Source organism: Pseudophryne corroboree, unplaced genomic scaffold, assembly GCF_028390025.1.
Source record: "Pseudophryne corroboree isolate aPseCor3 unplaced genomic scaffold, aPseCor3.hap2 scaffold_142, whole genome shotgun sequence".
NCBI classification, from domain to species: domain Eukaryota; kingdom Metazoa; phylum Chordata; class Amphibia; order Anura; family Myobatrachidae; genus Pseudophryne; species Pseudophryne corroboree.
This window is the reverse complement of record NW_026968046.1, coordinates 725,082-736,604: the sequence shown is the minus strand read 5'-3', so window position 1 is coordinate 736,604 and position 11,523 is coordinate 725,082. Positions and strand designations below refer to the sequence as shown.

At 42.0% G+C, this 11,523-nt stretch overlaps 1 non-coding gene and 1 pseudogene across 1 annotated transcript; one reads left to right on the top strand and one right to left on the bottom strand.

The window, feature by feature from the left end:
• Nucleotides 1-4,791: 4,791 nt before the first annotated feature.
• LOC134995919 (U1 spliceosomal RNA) lies at nt 4,792-4,970 on the top strand (annotated as a pseudogene).
• A 3,252-nt stretch (nt 4,971-8,222) lies between these two features.
• On the bottom strand, nt 8,223-8,385 carry LOC134996424 (U1 spliceosomal RNA). Its single transcript, XR_010199121.1, has one exon. It is a non-coding gene; the product is annotated as a U1 spliceosomal RNA (small nuclear RNA).
• Between the last annotated feature and the right edge of the window lie 3,138 nt (nt 8,386-11,523).

The following is an 11,523-nucleotide window of genomic DNA, read 5'->3' as shown; positions in this document are numbered from 1 at the left end:
CGTAAATGCGCATACCGTGCGCCTGCGGGTACCCGCAACAGCGAGTATGCGCACGCACGGGAGAGCGCACGCATGCGCAGCAGGGACACATATGAGGTGCAAATATGGCAGTGTGCATCGTGATATTTTTCTGACTTTGACAGCTTACATGATTCTCCGCCCAGCGAAGAATTCTGGTGGCTTCCGCCATCGCCACTCTGCTCCTTGTGCCGCCTTGGCGGTTTACATGAACTAGTGCGGTGACGTTGTCTGACTGGATCAGAACTGGTTGGTCGCGAAGTAAGGTCTCCGCTTGACATAGGGCGTTGTATATGGCCCTTAGCTCCAGGATGTTGATGTGAAGACAAGTCTCCTGACTTGACCAAAGACCTTGGAAATTTCTTCCCTGTGTGGCTGCTCCCCAACCTCGGAGGCTCGCGTTCGTGGTCACCAGGATCCAGTCCTGAATGCCGAACCTGCGGCCCTCTAGAAGGTGAGCACTCTGCAGCCACCACAGGAGAGATACCCTGGCCCTGGGGGACAGGGTGATCAACTGATGAATCTGTAGATGTGACCCGGACCACTTGTCCAGTAGGTCCCATTGCAAGATCCTCGCATGGAACCTGCCGAAGGGAATGGCCTCGTATGATGCCACCATCATTCCCAGGACTCGAGTGCAGTGATGCACTGACACCTGTTTTGGTTTCAATAGGTTCCTGACCAGAGTCATGAGTTCCTGGGCCTTTTCTATCGGAAGATAAACCCTTTTCTGGTCCGTATCCAGAATAATGCCCAAGCAAAGTCAGACGAGTCGTAGGAACCAACTGCGACTTCGGGATATTGAGAATCCAGCCGTGTTGCTGTAACACCTTCAGTGAAAGTTATACGCTGTTCAGCAACTGCTCTCTTGATCTCGCTTTTATGAGGAGATCGTTCAAGTACGGGATAATTGTGACACCTTGCTTTCGCAGGAGCACCATAATTTCCGTCATTACCTTGGTGAAAATTCTCGGAGAAAATTCTGGAGAGACCAAACGGCAACGTCTGAAATTGGTAATGACAATACTGTACCGCAAATCTTAGGTACGCCTGATGAGGTGGATAAATGAGTACATGAAGGTATGCATCCTTTATGTCCAGAGATATCATAAAATCCCCCCCTTCTAGGCTGGCGATGACCGCTCTTAGCGATTCCATCTTGAACTTGAACCTTTTCAAGTATAGGTTCAGGGATTTTAAATTTAATATGGGTCTGACCAAACCGTCCGGTTTTGGGACTACAAACAGGGTCGAATAATTTCCATTTCCTTGTTGAAGCAGGGGAACCTTGACCACCACCTGTTGAAGATACAATTTGTGAATTGCATTTAACACTATCTCCCTTTCCTGGGGAGAAGATGGTAGGGCCGATTTGAAAAACCGGCGAGGAGGCACCTCTTCGAATTTCAGCTTGTAACCCTGAGAAACAATTTCTATTGCCTAGGGATCCACCTGCGAATGAACCCAGATGTGGCTGAAAACTCGAAGACGTGCCCCCAACTGGGCGGACTCCTTTAGCGGAGCCCCAGCGTCATGCGGTGGATTTTGTAGAGGCCGGGGAGGACTTCTGTTCCTGGGAACTAGCTGTGTTGTGCAGCTTCTTCCCTCTGCCCTTACCTCTGGCAAGAAAGGACACACCTCGTACTTTCTTGTTTCTCTGTGATCGAAAGGACTGCATTTGATAATGTGGTGCTTTCTTAGGCTGTGAGGGAATATAAGGCAAAAATTTTGATTTACCAGCTGTAGCTGTGGAGACTAGGTCCGAGAGACCTTCCCCAAACAATTCCTCACCCCTGTAAGGTAAAACCTCCATATACCTTTTTGAGTCGGCATCACCTGTCCATTGCCGGGTCCATAGGACTCGTCTAGCAGAAATTGACATAGCGTTTATTCTAGAACCCAGTAGACTAATGTCACTTTGAGCATCTCTTATATATAGGACAGCATCTTTTATATGCCCTATGGTCAATAACATAGCATCCTTATCTAGGGTCTCAATCTCTGCTGATAAGGTATCTGTCCATGCTGCCACCGCACTACAACCCCGGCCGACGCAATTGCCGGTCTGAGTAAGGTACCAGAATGTGTGTAAATGGACTTTAGGGTAACCTCCTGCTTGCGGTCAGCATGGTCCCTGATGGTAGCCGTATCCTGGGATGGCAGCGCTACCTTTTTGGATAAGCGTGTCAATGCTTTATCCACCCTAGGGGAGGATTCCCACCGTATCCTGTCCATTGGCGGGAAAGGATACGCCATAAGAATCCTTTTGGGAATCTGCAGCTTTTTGTCTGGAGATTCCCAAGCTTTTTCACATAATTCGTTCAACTCATGTGAGGGGGGAAAGGTTATCTCAGGTTTCTTTCCCTTATAGATGTGTACCCTCGTGTCAGGGACAGGGGACTCTGTGATGTGCAAAACATCTTTTATTGCAATAATCATATATCGAATACATTTAGCCAATTTTGGCTGTAACTTTGCATCATCGTAGTCGACACTGGAGTCAGAATCCGTGTCGGTATCTGTGTCAACTATTTGGGATAGTGGGCGCTTTTGAGACCCCGAAGGTCCCTGCGACATAGGGACAGGCATGGGTTGACTCCCTGACTGTTCCCTAGCTTCAGCTTTGTCTAATCTCTTGTGTAATAAGTTTACATTAGCACTTAAAACATTTCACATATCCATTCAGTCAGGTGTCGGCGTTGTCGATGGAGACACCACATTAATTTGCTCCTGCTCCTCTCTAGGAGAGCCTTCTACCTCAGACATGTCGACACACGTGTACCGACACACCATACACTCAGGGAATCCTCTTATCTGAGGACAGTTCCCCAACAAGGCCCTTTGGAGAGACAGAGAGAGAGAGTATGCCAGCACACACCCCAGCGCTATATGACCCAGGAAAAAAACACAATAATTTTATGTTTACCCAGTAGCGCTGTATTTCCATATATATATGCGCCTAATTATGTGCCCCCCTCTTCTTTAAGACCCTCTTTCTACCGTGGTATAAGCAGGGGAGAGTCCGTGGAGCTTCCCCTCAGCGGTGCTGTGGAGAAAATGGTGCTGGTGAGTGCTGAGGGAGAAGCCCCACCCCCTCAGCGACGGGCTTCTGTCCCGCTCAAATATAGTAAAAAAATGGCGGGGGCTCTTATATATATATATACAGTGCCTAGCTGCATATATATTTATTTTGCCAAAGAGAGGTCTATATTGCTGCCCAGGGCGTCCCCCCTGAGCCCTTCACCCTTACACTGACTGCCGTGTGTGAGGTGTATGGGAGCAATGGAGCACAGCTTTACTGCTGTGCGTTACCTCAGTGAAGATCATGAAGTCTTCCGCCGCCTCTGAAGTCTTCTTTTCTTCTCATACTCACCCGGCTTCTATCTTCTGGCTCTGCGAGGGGGACGGCGGCGCGGCTCTGGGACGGACGGCGAGGGTGAGACCTGCGTACCGATCCCTCTGGAGCTAATGCTGTACAGTAGCCTAAGAAGCAGAGCCTATCAACTCACAGAAGTAGGTGTGCATCTCTCCCCTCCGCCCCTCGATGCAGGGAGTCTGTTGCCAGCAGGCTCCCTGAAAATAAAAAAATCTAACAAATATACTTTCTGTCAGGAAACTCAGGAGAGCTCCCTGAAAAGCACCCAGTCTCCTCTGGGCACAGTAGTAAACTGAGGTCTGGAGGAGGGGCATAGAGGGAGGAGCCAGTGCACACCCAGATCTAAAGTCTTTCTTTAAGTGCCCATGTCTCCTGCGGAGCCCGTCTATCCCCCATGGTCCTTACGGAGTCCCCAGCATCCTCTAGGACGTAAGAGAAAAATTATGCTGGCAGAAAAATCCAATTGAGTGATTAAACAGCTCCAGAGCTGCTCTGTAAGGCAAGTAAAAGGGTGTGGGCCCTGCAGCACTACCTGTAGTTTGCATTGTGCATTGGAAGCCTAGTTTGCTGTCTGTTTCCACTTCTTTTTTCTTGAGCCCCTCCCGTCTATACCCTTGTGCACTATCCTGACTTCTCCTCCCGTCTGCTTACTTTGTGCCTTCCAATGCACAATGCAAACTACAGGTAGTGCTGCAGGGCCCACACCCTTTTACTTGCCTTACAGAGCAGCTCTTGAGCTGTTACAGTGCCCAGCTGCTGCAAGAAATCAGCGTGAATGCTTCAGGGGCTGGGGCATGGCCAACATGAGCCCCACACCGAAGGAGGGTGGGGGTGTTTAATGCGAACTAGGGGTCTCGCACAATGCGAACTACAGGTAGTGCTGCAGGGCCCACACCCTTTTACTTGCCTTACAGAGCAGCTCTGGAGCTGTTACAGTGCCCAGCTGCTGCAAGAAATCAGCTTGAATGCTTCAGGGGCTGGGGCATAGCCAACATGAGCCCCACACCGACGGAGGGTGGAGGTGTTTAATGCAAACTAGGGGTCATCCAAGTGCCGCAAAAGGCCGCCATGCCCTGCACGCCCCTTTTCTCTTTTCATATGCAGACGAGGGTTGAAGCCAACTTTGACCCACTGCTTGGATGACATCGCCATATGCAAATCCATCTGCTGCAGGCCTTCCCCCAGGAATGCTTGCACTAGTTGTTGCATTTGGTTTGTTGTTTGGGGGTGCTTCAGTATTAGGCAGCCTTCTGCCCTCCCATGTTCATCTGAAAATATGTGTTCTCCCTGCAGTTGTTGTCCCCAGATGAGAGTTCCCTTGTGCTGCCTCAGTTGAATCTCCTTTACTTGACAGAGATGTGCCTGAGCAGCGGCCCTCCCCAGCCCTATCCCAAATCATACTTATTTTGCATAGGAGATACCATGGTCATGAAGACTGTACTCCCAGGGTGCGGTTCATTCATTGCATTCTGGGTATGCTGACCCCTGTGATTTCCCCAAATGTGGGAAACTCGACTGCATTATTTAATGCGAACTAGGGGTCATCCAAGCACCGCAAAAGGCCGCCATGCCCTGCATACCCCTTTTCTCTTTTCATAAGCAGACGAGGTTTGAAGCCAACTTTGACCCACTGCTTGGATGACATCACTTGCTGCCTTTCCAATGAAGCAAGTTTAATTTAATAATAGGTGAAAAACCATCCCTACAAAGGTGTTAATCAGATACTTGGCTTTGTGGACACTTTTCAGAGCACAAATTTGTTAGCATAAAAATAAAGCCAGAAAATGAAGAGCTGTTTAATCACTCAATAGGATTTTTCTGCCAGCATATTTCTTTTTCTCTGCAACCCACTGCTAAATTGTGCTTCGTGGCTGTTTTTTTTATAAAATCACTTAATCAAATCTAACTCTGATTACATCAGAGAAGGCCAGGTACCCTACACCATAAGAGGTGGTTTGAAATTTTTACTTGTCTACTTAAAGATCACCAAAATCTGATAACGAGGTCAATTACGTCCCTAGGTGGGATTGAACCACCAACCTTTTGGTTAACAACTGAACACGCTAACTGTTTGCGCCTCAGAGACACTTTGCAAAAGTACATACTGACAAAGGTTAATAAGCATTCATCTAGAACGTTTCCTAGAAAAACTTTAAAAAGTCAATAATCTGGAGAGTTTTTGTAAGATGTTCCTTCCATCAACCAATGAAGAAACACATTGGTACTTTCCCATGATGAGTGAGTGCTTCAGGATCTCTTGCACTTACATGTGCAGCAAAGGACTACAATGGAAGCATGCTGGGCCTATAACCCAGAGGTAGGCAGATTGCAACTGTCCTCTGCTATATGCATTTTTTTTGTTAATTAAAGTAATCCAAAACTGGGATTGATATTTTGGCTCTTTTATTTTTACTTAAAGTACAATAACTTTTACTGTTTTAATTTGTTTTAATAATATATTGACAGTATTGTTTTCTTTCAAAAATCCACTTAATTTTCTTTACCCTATTATTAAAATGGTAATTGACAAAAACAAACTACATTGTCACCAGAAGAGCAATACAAAATGTACAAGTGATATATTAAAATCATCTTTTCAGCTTGAATTTCAATGATGCATTGAGGTAACGATTTTGTGAGAAACATCTTCACCCTTAAATAAAGATTTTCTTAATTCCCTACCTGTGTGCTAATTAGATATCACCTTGTTTTCACATTAAACAGACTTTCACATGAGAAAGCAGCAAGGATGCAGTGGCGTTAATGTTTCCTGGTGTCAACCTGTATTATTTCAGTAGACATTGAAATGAGGATGCATCTTGCTGCCTTTCCAATGAAGCAAGTTTAATTTAGTAATAGGTTAAAAACCATCCCTACAAAGGTGTTAATCAGAGACTTGGCTTTGTGGACACTTTTCAGAGAACAAATTTGTTAGCATAAAAATAAAGCCAGAAAATGAAGAGCTGTTTAATCACTCAATTGGATTTTTCTGCCAGCATTTTTCTTTTTCTCTGCAACCCACTGCTAAATTGTGCTTCCTAGCTGTTTTTTTTATAAAATCACTTAATCAAATCTAACTCTGATTACATCAGAGAAGGCCAGGTACCCTACACCATAAGAGGGGGTTTGAAATTTTGACTTGTCTACTTAAAGATCACCGAAATCTGATAACAAGGTCAATTACGTCCCTGGGTGGGATTGAACCACCAACCTTTTGGTTAATAGCCTTATACACTAACTGATTGCGCCACAGCGACACTTTTCAAAAGTACATACTGACAAAGGCTAATAAGCATTCATCTAGAACGTTTCCTAGAAACATTTTAAAAAGTCAATAATGTGGAGAGTTTTTGTAAGATGTTTCTTCCATCAACCAATGAAGAAACACATTGGTACTTTCCTATGATGAGTGAGTGCTTCAGGATCTCTTGCACTTACATGTGCAGCAGAGTACTGTAATGGAAGCATGCTGGGTCCATAACCCAGAGGTAGGCAGATTGAAACTATCCTCTGCTATATGCATTGTTTTTATTAATTAAAGTAATCCAAAACTGGGATTGATATTTTTACTCTTTTATTTTTACTTAAAGTACAATAACTTTTACCATTTTAATTTGTTTTAATAGTATATTGACAGTATTGTTTTCTTTCAAAAATCCAATTAATTTTCTTTACCCGATTATTAAAATGGTAATTGACAAAAACAATCTACATTGTCACCAGAAGAGCAGTACAAAATGTACAAGTGATATATTAAAATCATCTTTCCAGCTTGAATTTCAATGATGCCTTGGTGCAACAATTTTGTGAGAAACATCTTCACCCATAAAGAAAGATTTTCTTAATTCCTTACCTGTGTGCTGATTAGATATCACCTTGTTTTCACATTAAACAGACTTCCCCATGAGGAAGCAGCAAGGATGCAGTGACGTTTATGTTTCCTGGTGTCAACCTGTATTATTTCAGTAGACATTGAAATGAGGATGCATCTTGCTGCCTTTCCAATGAAGCAAGTTTAATTCAGTAATAGGTGAAAAACCATTCCTACAAAGGTGTTAATCAGAGACTTGGCTTTGTGGACACTTTTCAGAGAGCAAATTTGTTAGCATAAACATAAAATCAGAAAATGAAGAGCTGTTTAATCACTCAATTGGACTTTTCTGCCAGCATAATTTTTTTTCTCTGCAACCCACTGCTAAATTGTGCTTCCTAGCTGTTTTTTATAAAATCACTTAATCAAATCTAATTCTGATTACATCAGAGAAGGCCGGGTACCCTACACCATAAGAGGGGGTTTGAAATTTTGACTTGTCTACTTAAAGATCACCAAAATCTGATAACAAGGTCTATTACGTCCCTGGGTGGGATTGAATCACCAACCTTTAGGTTAATAGCCATACACACTAACTGATTGCGCCACAGCGACACTTTGCAAAAGTACATACTGACAAAGGCTAATAAGCATTCATCTAGAACGTTTCCTAGAAAAACTTTAAAAAGTCAATAATCTGGAGAATTTTTGTAAGAAACACATTGGTACATTCCCATGATGAGTGAGTGCTTCAGGATCTCTTGCACTTACATGGGCTATTAACCAAAAGGTTCCCACCCAGTGATGTAATTGACCTTGTGATCAGATTTTGGTGATCTTTAAGTAGACAAGTCAAAATTTCAAACCCCCTCTTATGGTGTAGGGTACCTGGCCTTCTCTGACGTAATCAGAGTTAGATTTAATTAAGGTGCACAAGGGCATAGAAGGGAGCGGTTTAAGAAAAGAGAAGTGGAAACAGACAGCAAACTAGGCTGGAGAGAGACCTGAGACAAAGAGATCTGAATTATACGAGAGCCGACCAGGGGAAACACAAATTATGCAGTCAAGTTTCCCACATTTGGGGAAATCGCAGGAGCAGCACACCCAGAGTGCAATGGGTGAGCCTTTCCCTGGGAGAAGCACCTTCCTGATCATAGTATCTCACCTGGCAGGTAAGTAGGAGTTGGGCTAGTGCTGGGGAGGGTCGCTGCTCGGGTACCCCCCTGTCAAGTGAAGGAGATCCAACTGAGGCAGCACAAGGGAACTCTCGAAAGAAGAACAAGGCTAGAGGAAGATCTGAGACAAAGAAATCTGACTTTTACCAGAGCTGACCAGAGGAAAGCACAAACACAGTACCCCACTACCACCAGGAAACATTAACGCCACTGCATCCTTGCTGCTTTCTCATGTGGAAGTCTATTTAATGTGAAAACAAGGTGATATCTAATTAGCACACAGAAAAGAAAATTAAGTGAATTTTTGAAAGAAAACAATACTGTCAATATACTATTAAAACAAATTAAATTGGTAAAAGTTATTGTACTTTAAGTAAAAATAAAAGAGCAAAAATATCAATCCCAGTTTTGGATTACTTTAATTAACAAAAAAAATGCATATAGCAGAGGATAGTTTCAATCTTTCTACCTCTGGGTTATGGGCCCAGCATGCTTCCATTGCAGTACTCTGCTGCACATGTAAGTGCAAGAGATCCTGAAGCACTCACTCATCATGGGAAAGTACCAATGTGTTTCTTCATTGGTTGATGGCAGAAACATCTTACAAAAACACTCCAGATTATTGACTTTTTAAAGTTTTTCTAGGAAACGTTCTAGATGATTGTTTATTAGCCTTTGTCAGTATGTAATTTTGCAAAGTGTCGCTGTGGCGCAATCAGTTAGTGTGTATGGCTATTAACCAAAAGGTTGGTGGTTCAATCCCACCCAGGGATGTAATTGACTTTGTTATCAGATTTTGGTGATCTTTAAGTAGACAAGTCAAAATTTCAAACCCCCTGTTATGGTGGTAGGTATTTAGACTTCTCTGATGTAATCAGAGTTAGATTTGATTCAGTGATTTTATAAAAACAGCTAGGAAGCACAATTTAGCAGTGGGTTGCAGAGAAAAAGAAATATGCTGGCAAAAAAATCCAATTGAGTGATTAAACAGCTCTTGGATGGTTTTTCACCTATTACTAAATTAAACTTGCTTCATTGGAAAGGCAGCAAGATGCATCCTCATTTCAATATCTACTGAAATAATACAGGTTGACACCAGGAAACATTAACGCCACTGCATCCTTGCTGCTTTCTCATGTGGAAGTCTGTTTAATGTGAAAACAAGGTGATATCTTATTAGCACACAGGTAAGGAATTAAGAAAATCTTTATTAAAGGGTGAAGATGTTTCTCACAAAATCGTTGCCCCAATGCATCATTGAAATTCAAGCTGGAAAGATGATTTTAATATATCACTTGTACATTTTGTATTGCTCTTCTGGTGACAATGTAGTTTGTTTTTGTCAATTACCATTTTAATAATCGGGTAAAGAAAATTAATTGGATTTTTGAAAGAAAACAATACTGTCAATATACTATTAAAACAAATTAAAATGGTAAAAGTTATTGTACTTTAAGTAAAAATAAAAGAGCAAAAATATCAATCCCAGTTTTGGATTACTTTAATTAACAAAAAAAAATGCATATAGCAGAGGATAGTTTCAATCTGCCTACCTCTGGGTTATGGACCCGGCATGCTTCCATTACAGTACTCTGCTGCACATGTAAGTGCAAGAGGTCCTGAAGCACTCACTTATCATGGGAAAGTTCCAATGTGTTTCTTTATTGGTTGATGGAAGAAACATCTTACAAAAACTCTCCACATTATTGACTTTTTAAAATGTTTCTAGGAAACGTTCTAGATGAATGCTTATTAGCATTTGTCAGTATGTACTTTTGCAAAGTGTCGCTGTGGCGCAATCAGTCTGTGTGTATGGTTATTAACTAAAAGGTTGGTGGTTCAATCCCACCCAGGGACGTAATTGACCTTGTTATCAGATTTTGGTGATCTTTAAGTAGACAAGTCAAAATTTCAAACCCCCTGTTATGGTGTAGGGTACCTGGCCTTCTCTGATGTAATCAGAGTTAGATTTGATTCAGTGATTTTATAAAAACAGCTAGGAAGCACAATTTAGCAGTGAGTTGCAGAGAAAAAGAAATATGCTGGCAAAAAAATCCAATTGAGTGATTAAACAGCTCTTCATTTTCTGGCTTTATTTTTATGCTAACAAATTTGTTCTCTGAAAAGTGTCCACAAAGCCAAGTCTCTGATTAACACCTTTGTAGGGATGGTTTTTCACCTATTACTAAATTAAACTTGCTTCATTGGAAAGGCAGCAAGATGCATCCTCATTTCAATGTCTACTGAAATAATACAGGTTGACACCAGGAAACATTAACGCCACTGCATCCTTGCTGCTTTCGCATGTGGAAGTCTGTTTAATGTGAAAACAAGGTGATATCTAATTAGCACACAGGTAAGGAATTAAGAAAATCTTTATTTAAGGGTGAAGATGTTTCTCACAAAATCGTTGCCCCAATGCATCATTGAAATTCAAGCTGGAAAGATGATTTTAATATATCACTTGTACATTTTGTATTGCTCTTCTGGTGACAATGTAGTTTGTTTTTGTCAATTACCATTATAAAAATAGGGTAAAGAAAATTAAGTGGATTTTTGAAAGAAAACAATACTGTCAATATACTATTAAAACAAATTAAAATGGTAAAAGTTATTGTACTTTAAAGTAAAAATAAAAGAGCAAAAATATCAATCCCAGTTTTGGATTACTTTAATTAACAATAAAAAATGCATATAGCAGAGGATAGTTTCAATCTGCCTACCTCTGGGTTATGGGCCCAGCATGTTTCCAATGCAGTACTCTGCTGCACATGTAAGTGCAAGAGATCCTGAAGCACTCACTCATCATGGGAAAGTACCAATGTGTTTCTTCGTTGGTTGATGGAAGAAACATCTTACAAAAACTCTCCAGATTATTGACTTTTTAAAGTTTTTCTAGGAAACGTTCTAGATGAATGCTTATTAGCCTTTGTCAGTATGTAAGTTTGCAAAGTGTCTCTGTGGCGCAATCGGTTAGTGTGTTTGGTTATTAATCAAAGGGTTGGTGGTTCAATCCCACCCAGGGATGTAATTGACCTTATTATCAGATTTTGGTGATCTTTAAGTAGACTAGTCAAAATTTCAAACCCCCTCTTATGGTGTAGGGTACCTGGCCTTCTCTGATGTAATCAGAGTTAGATTTG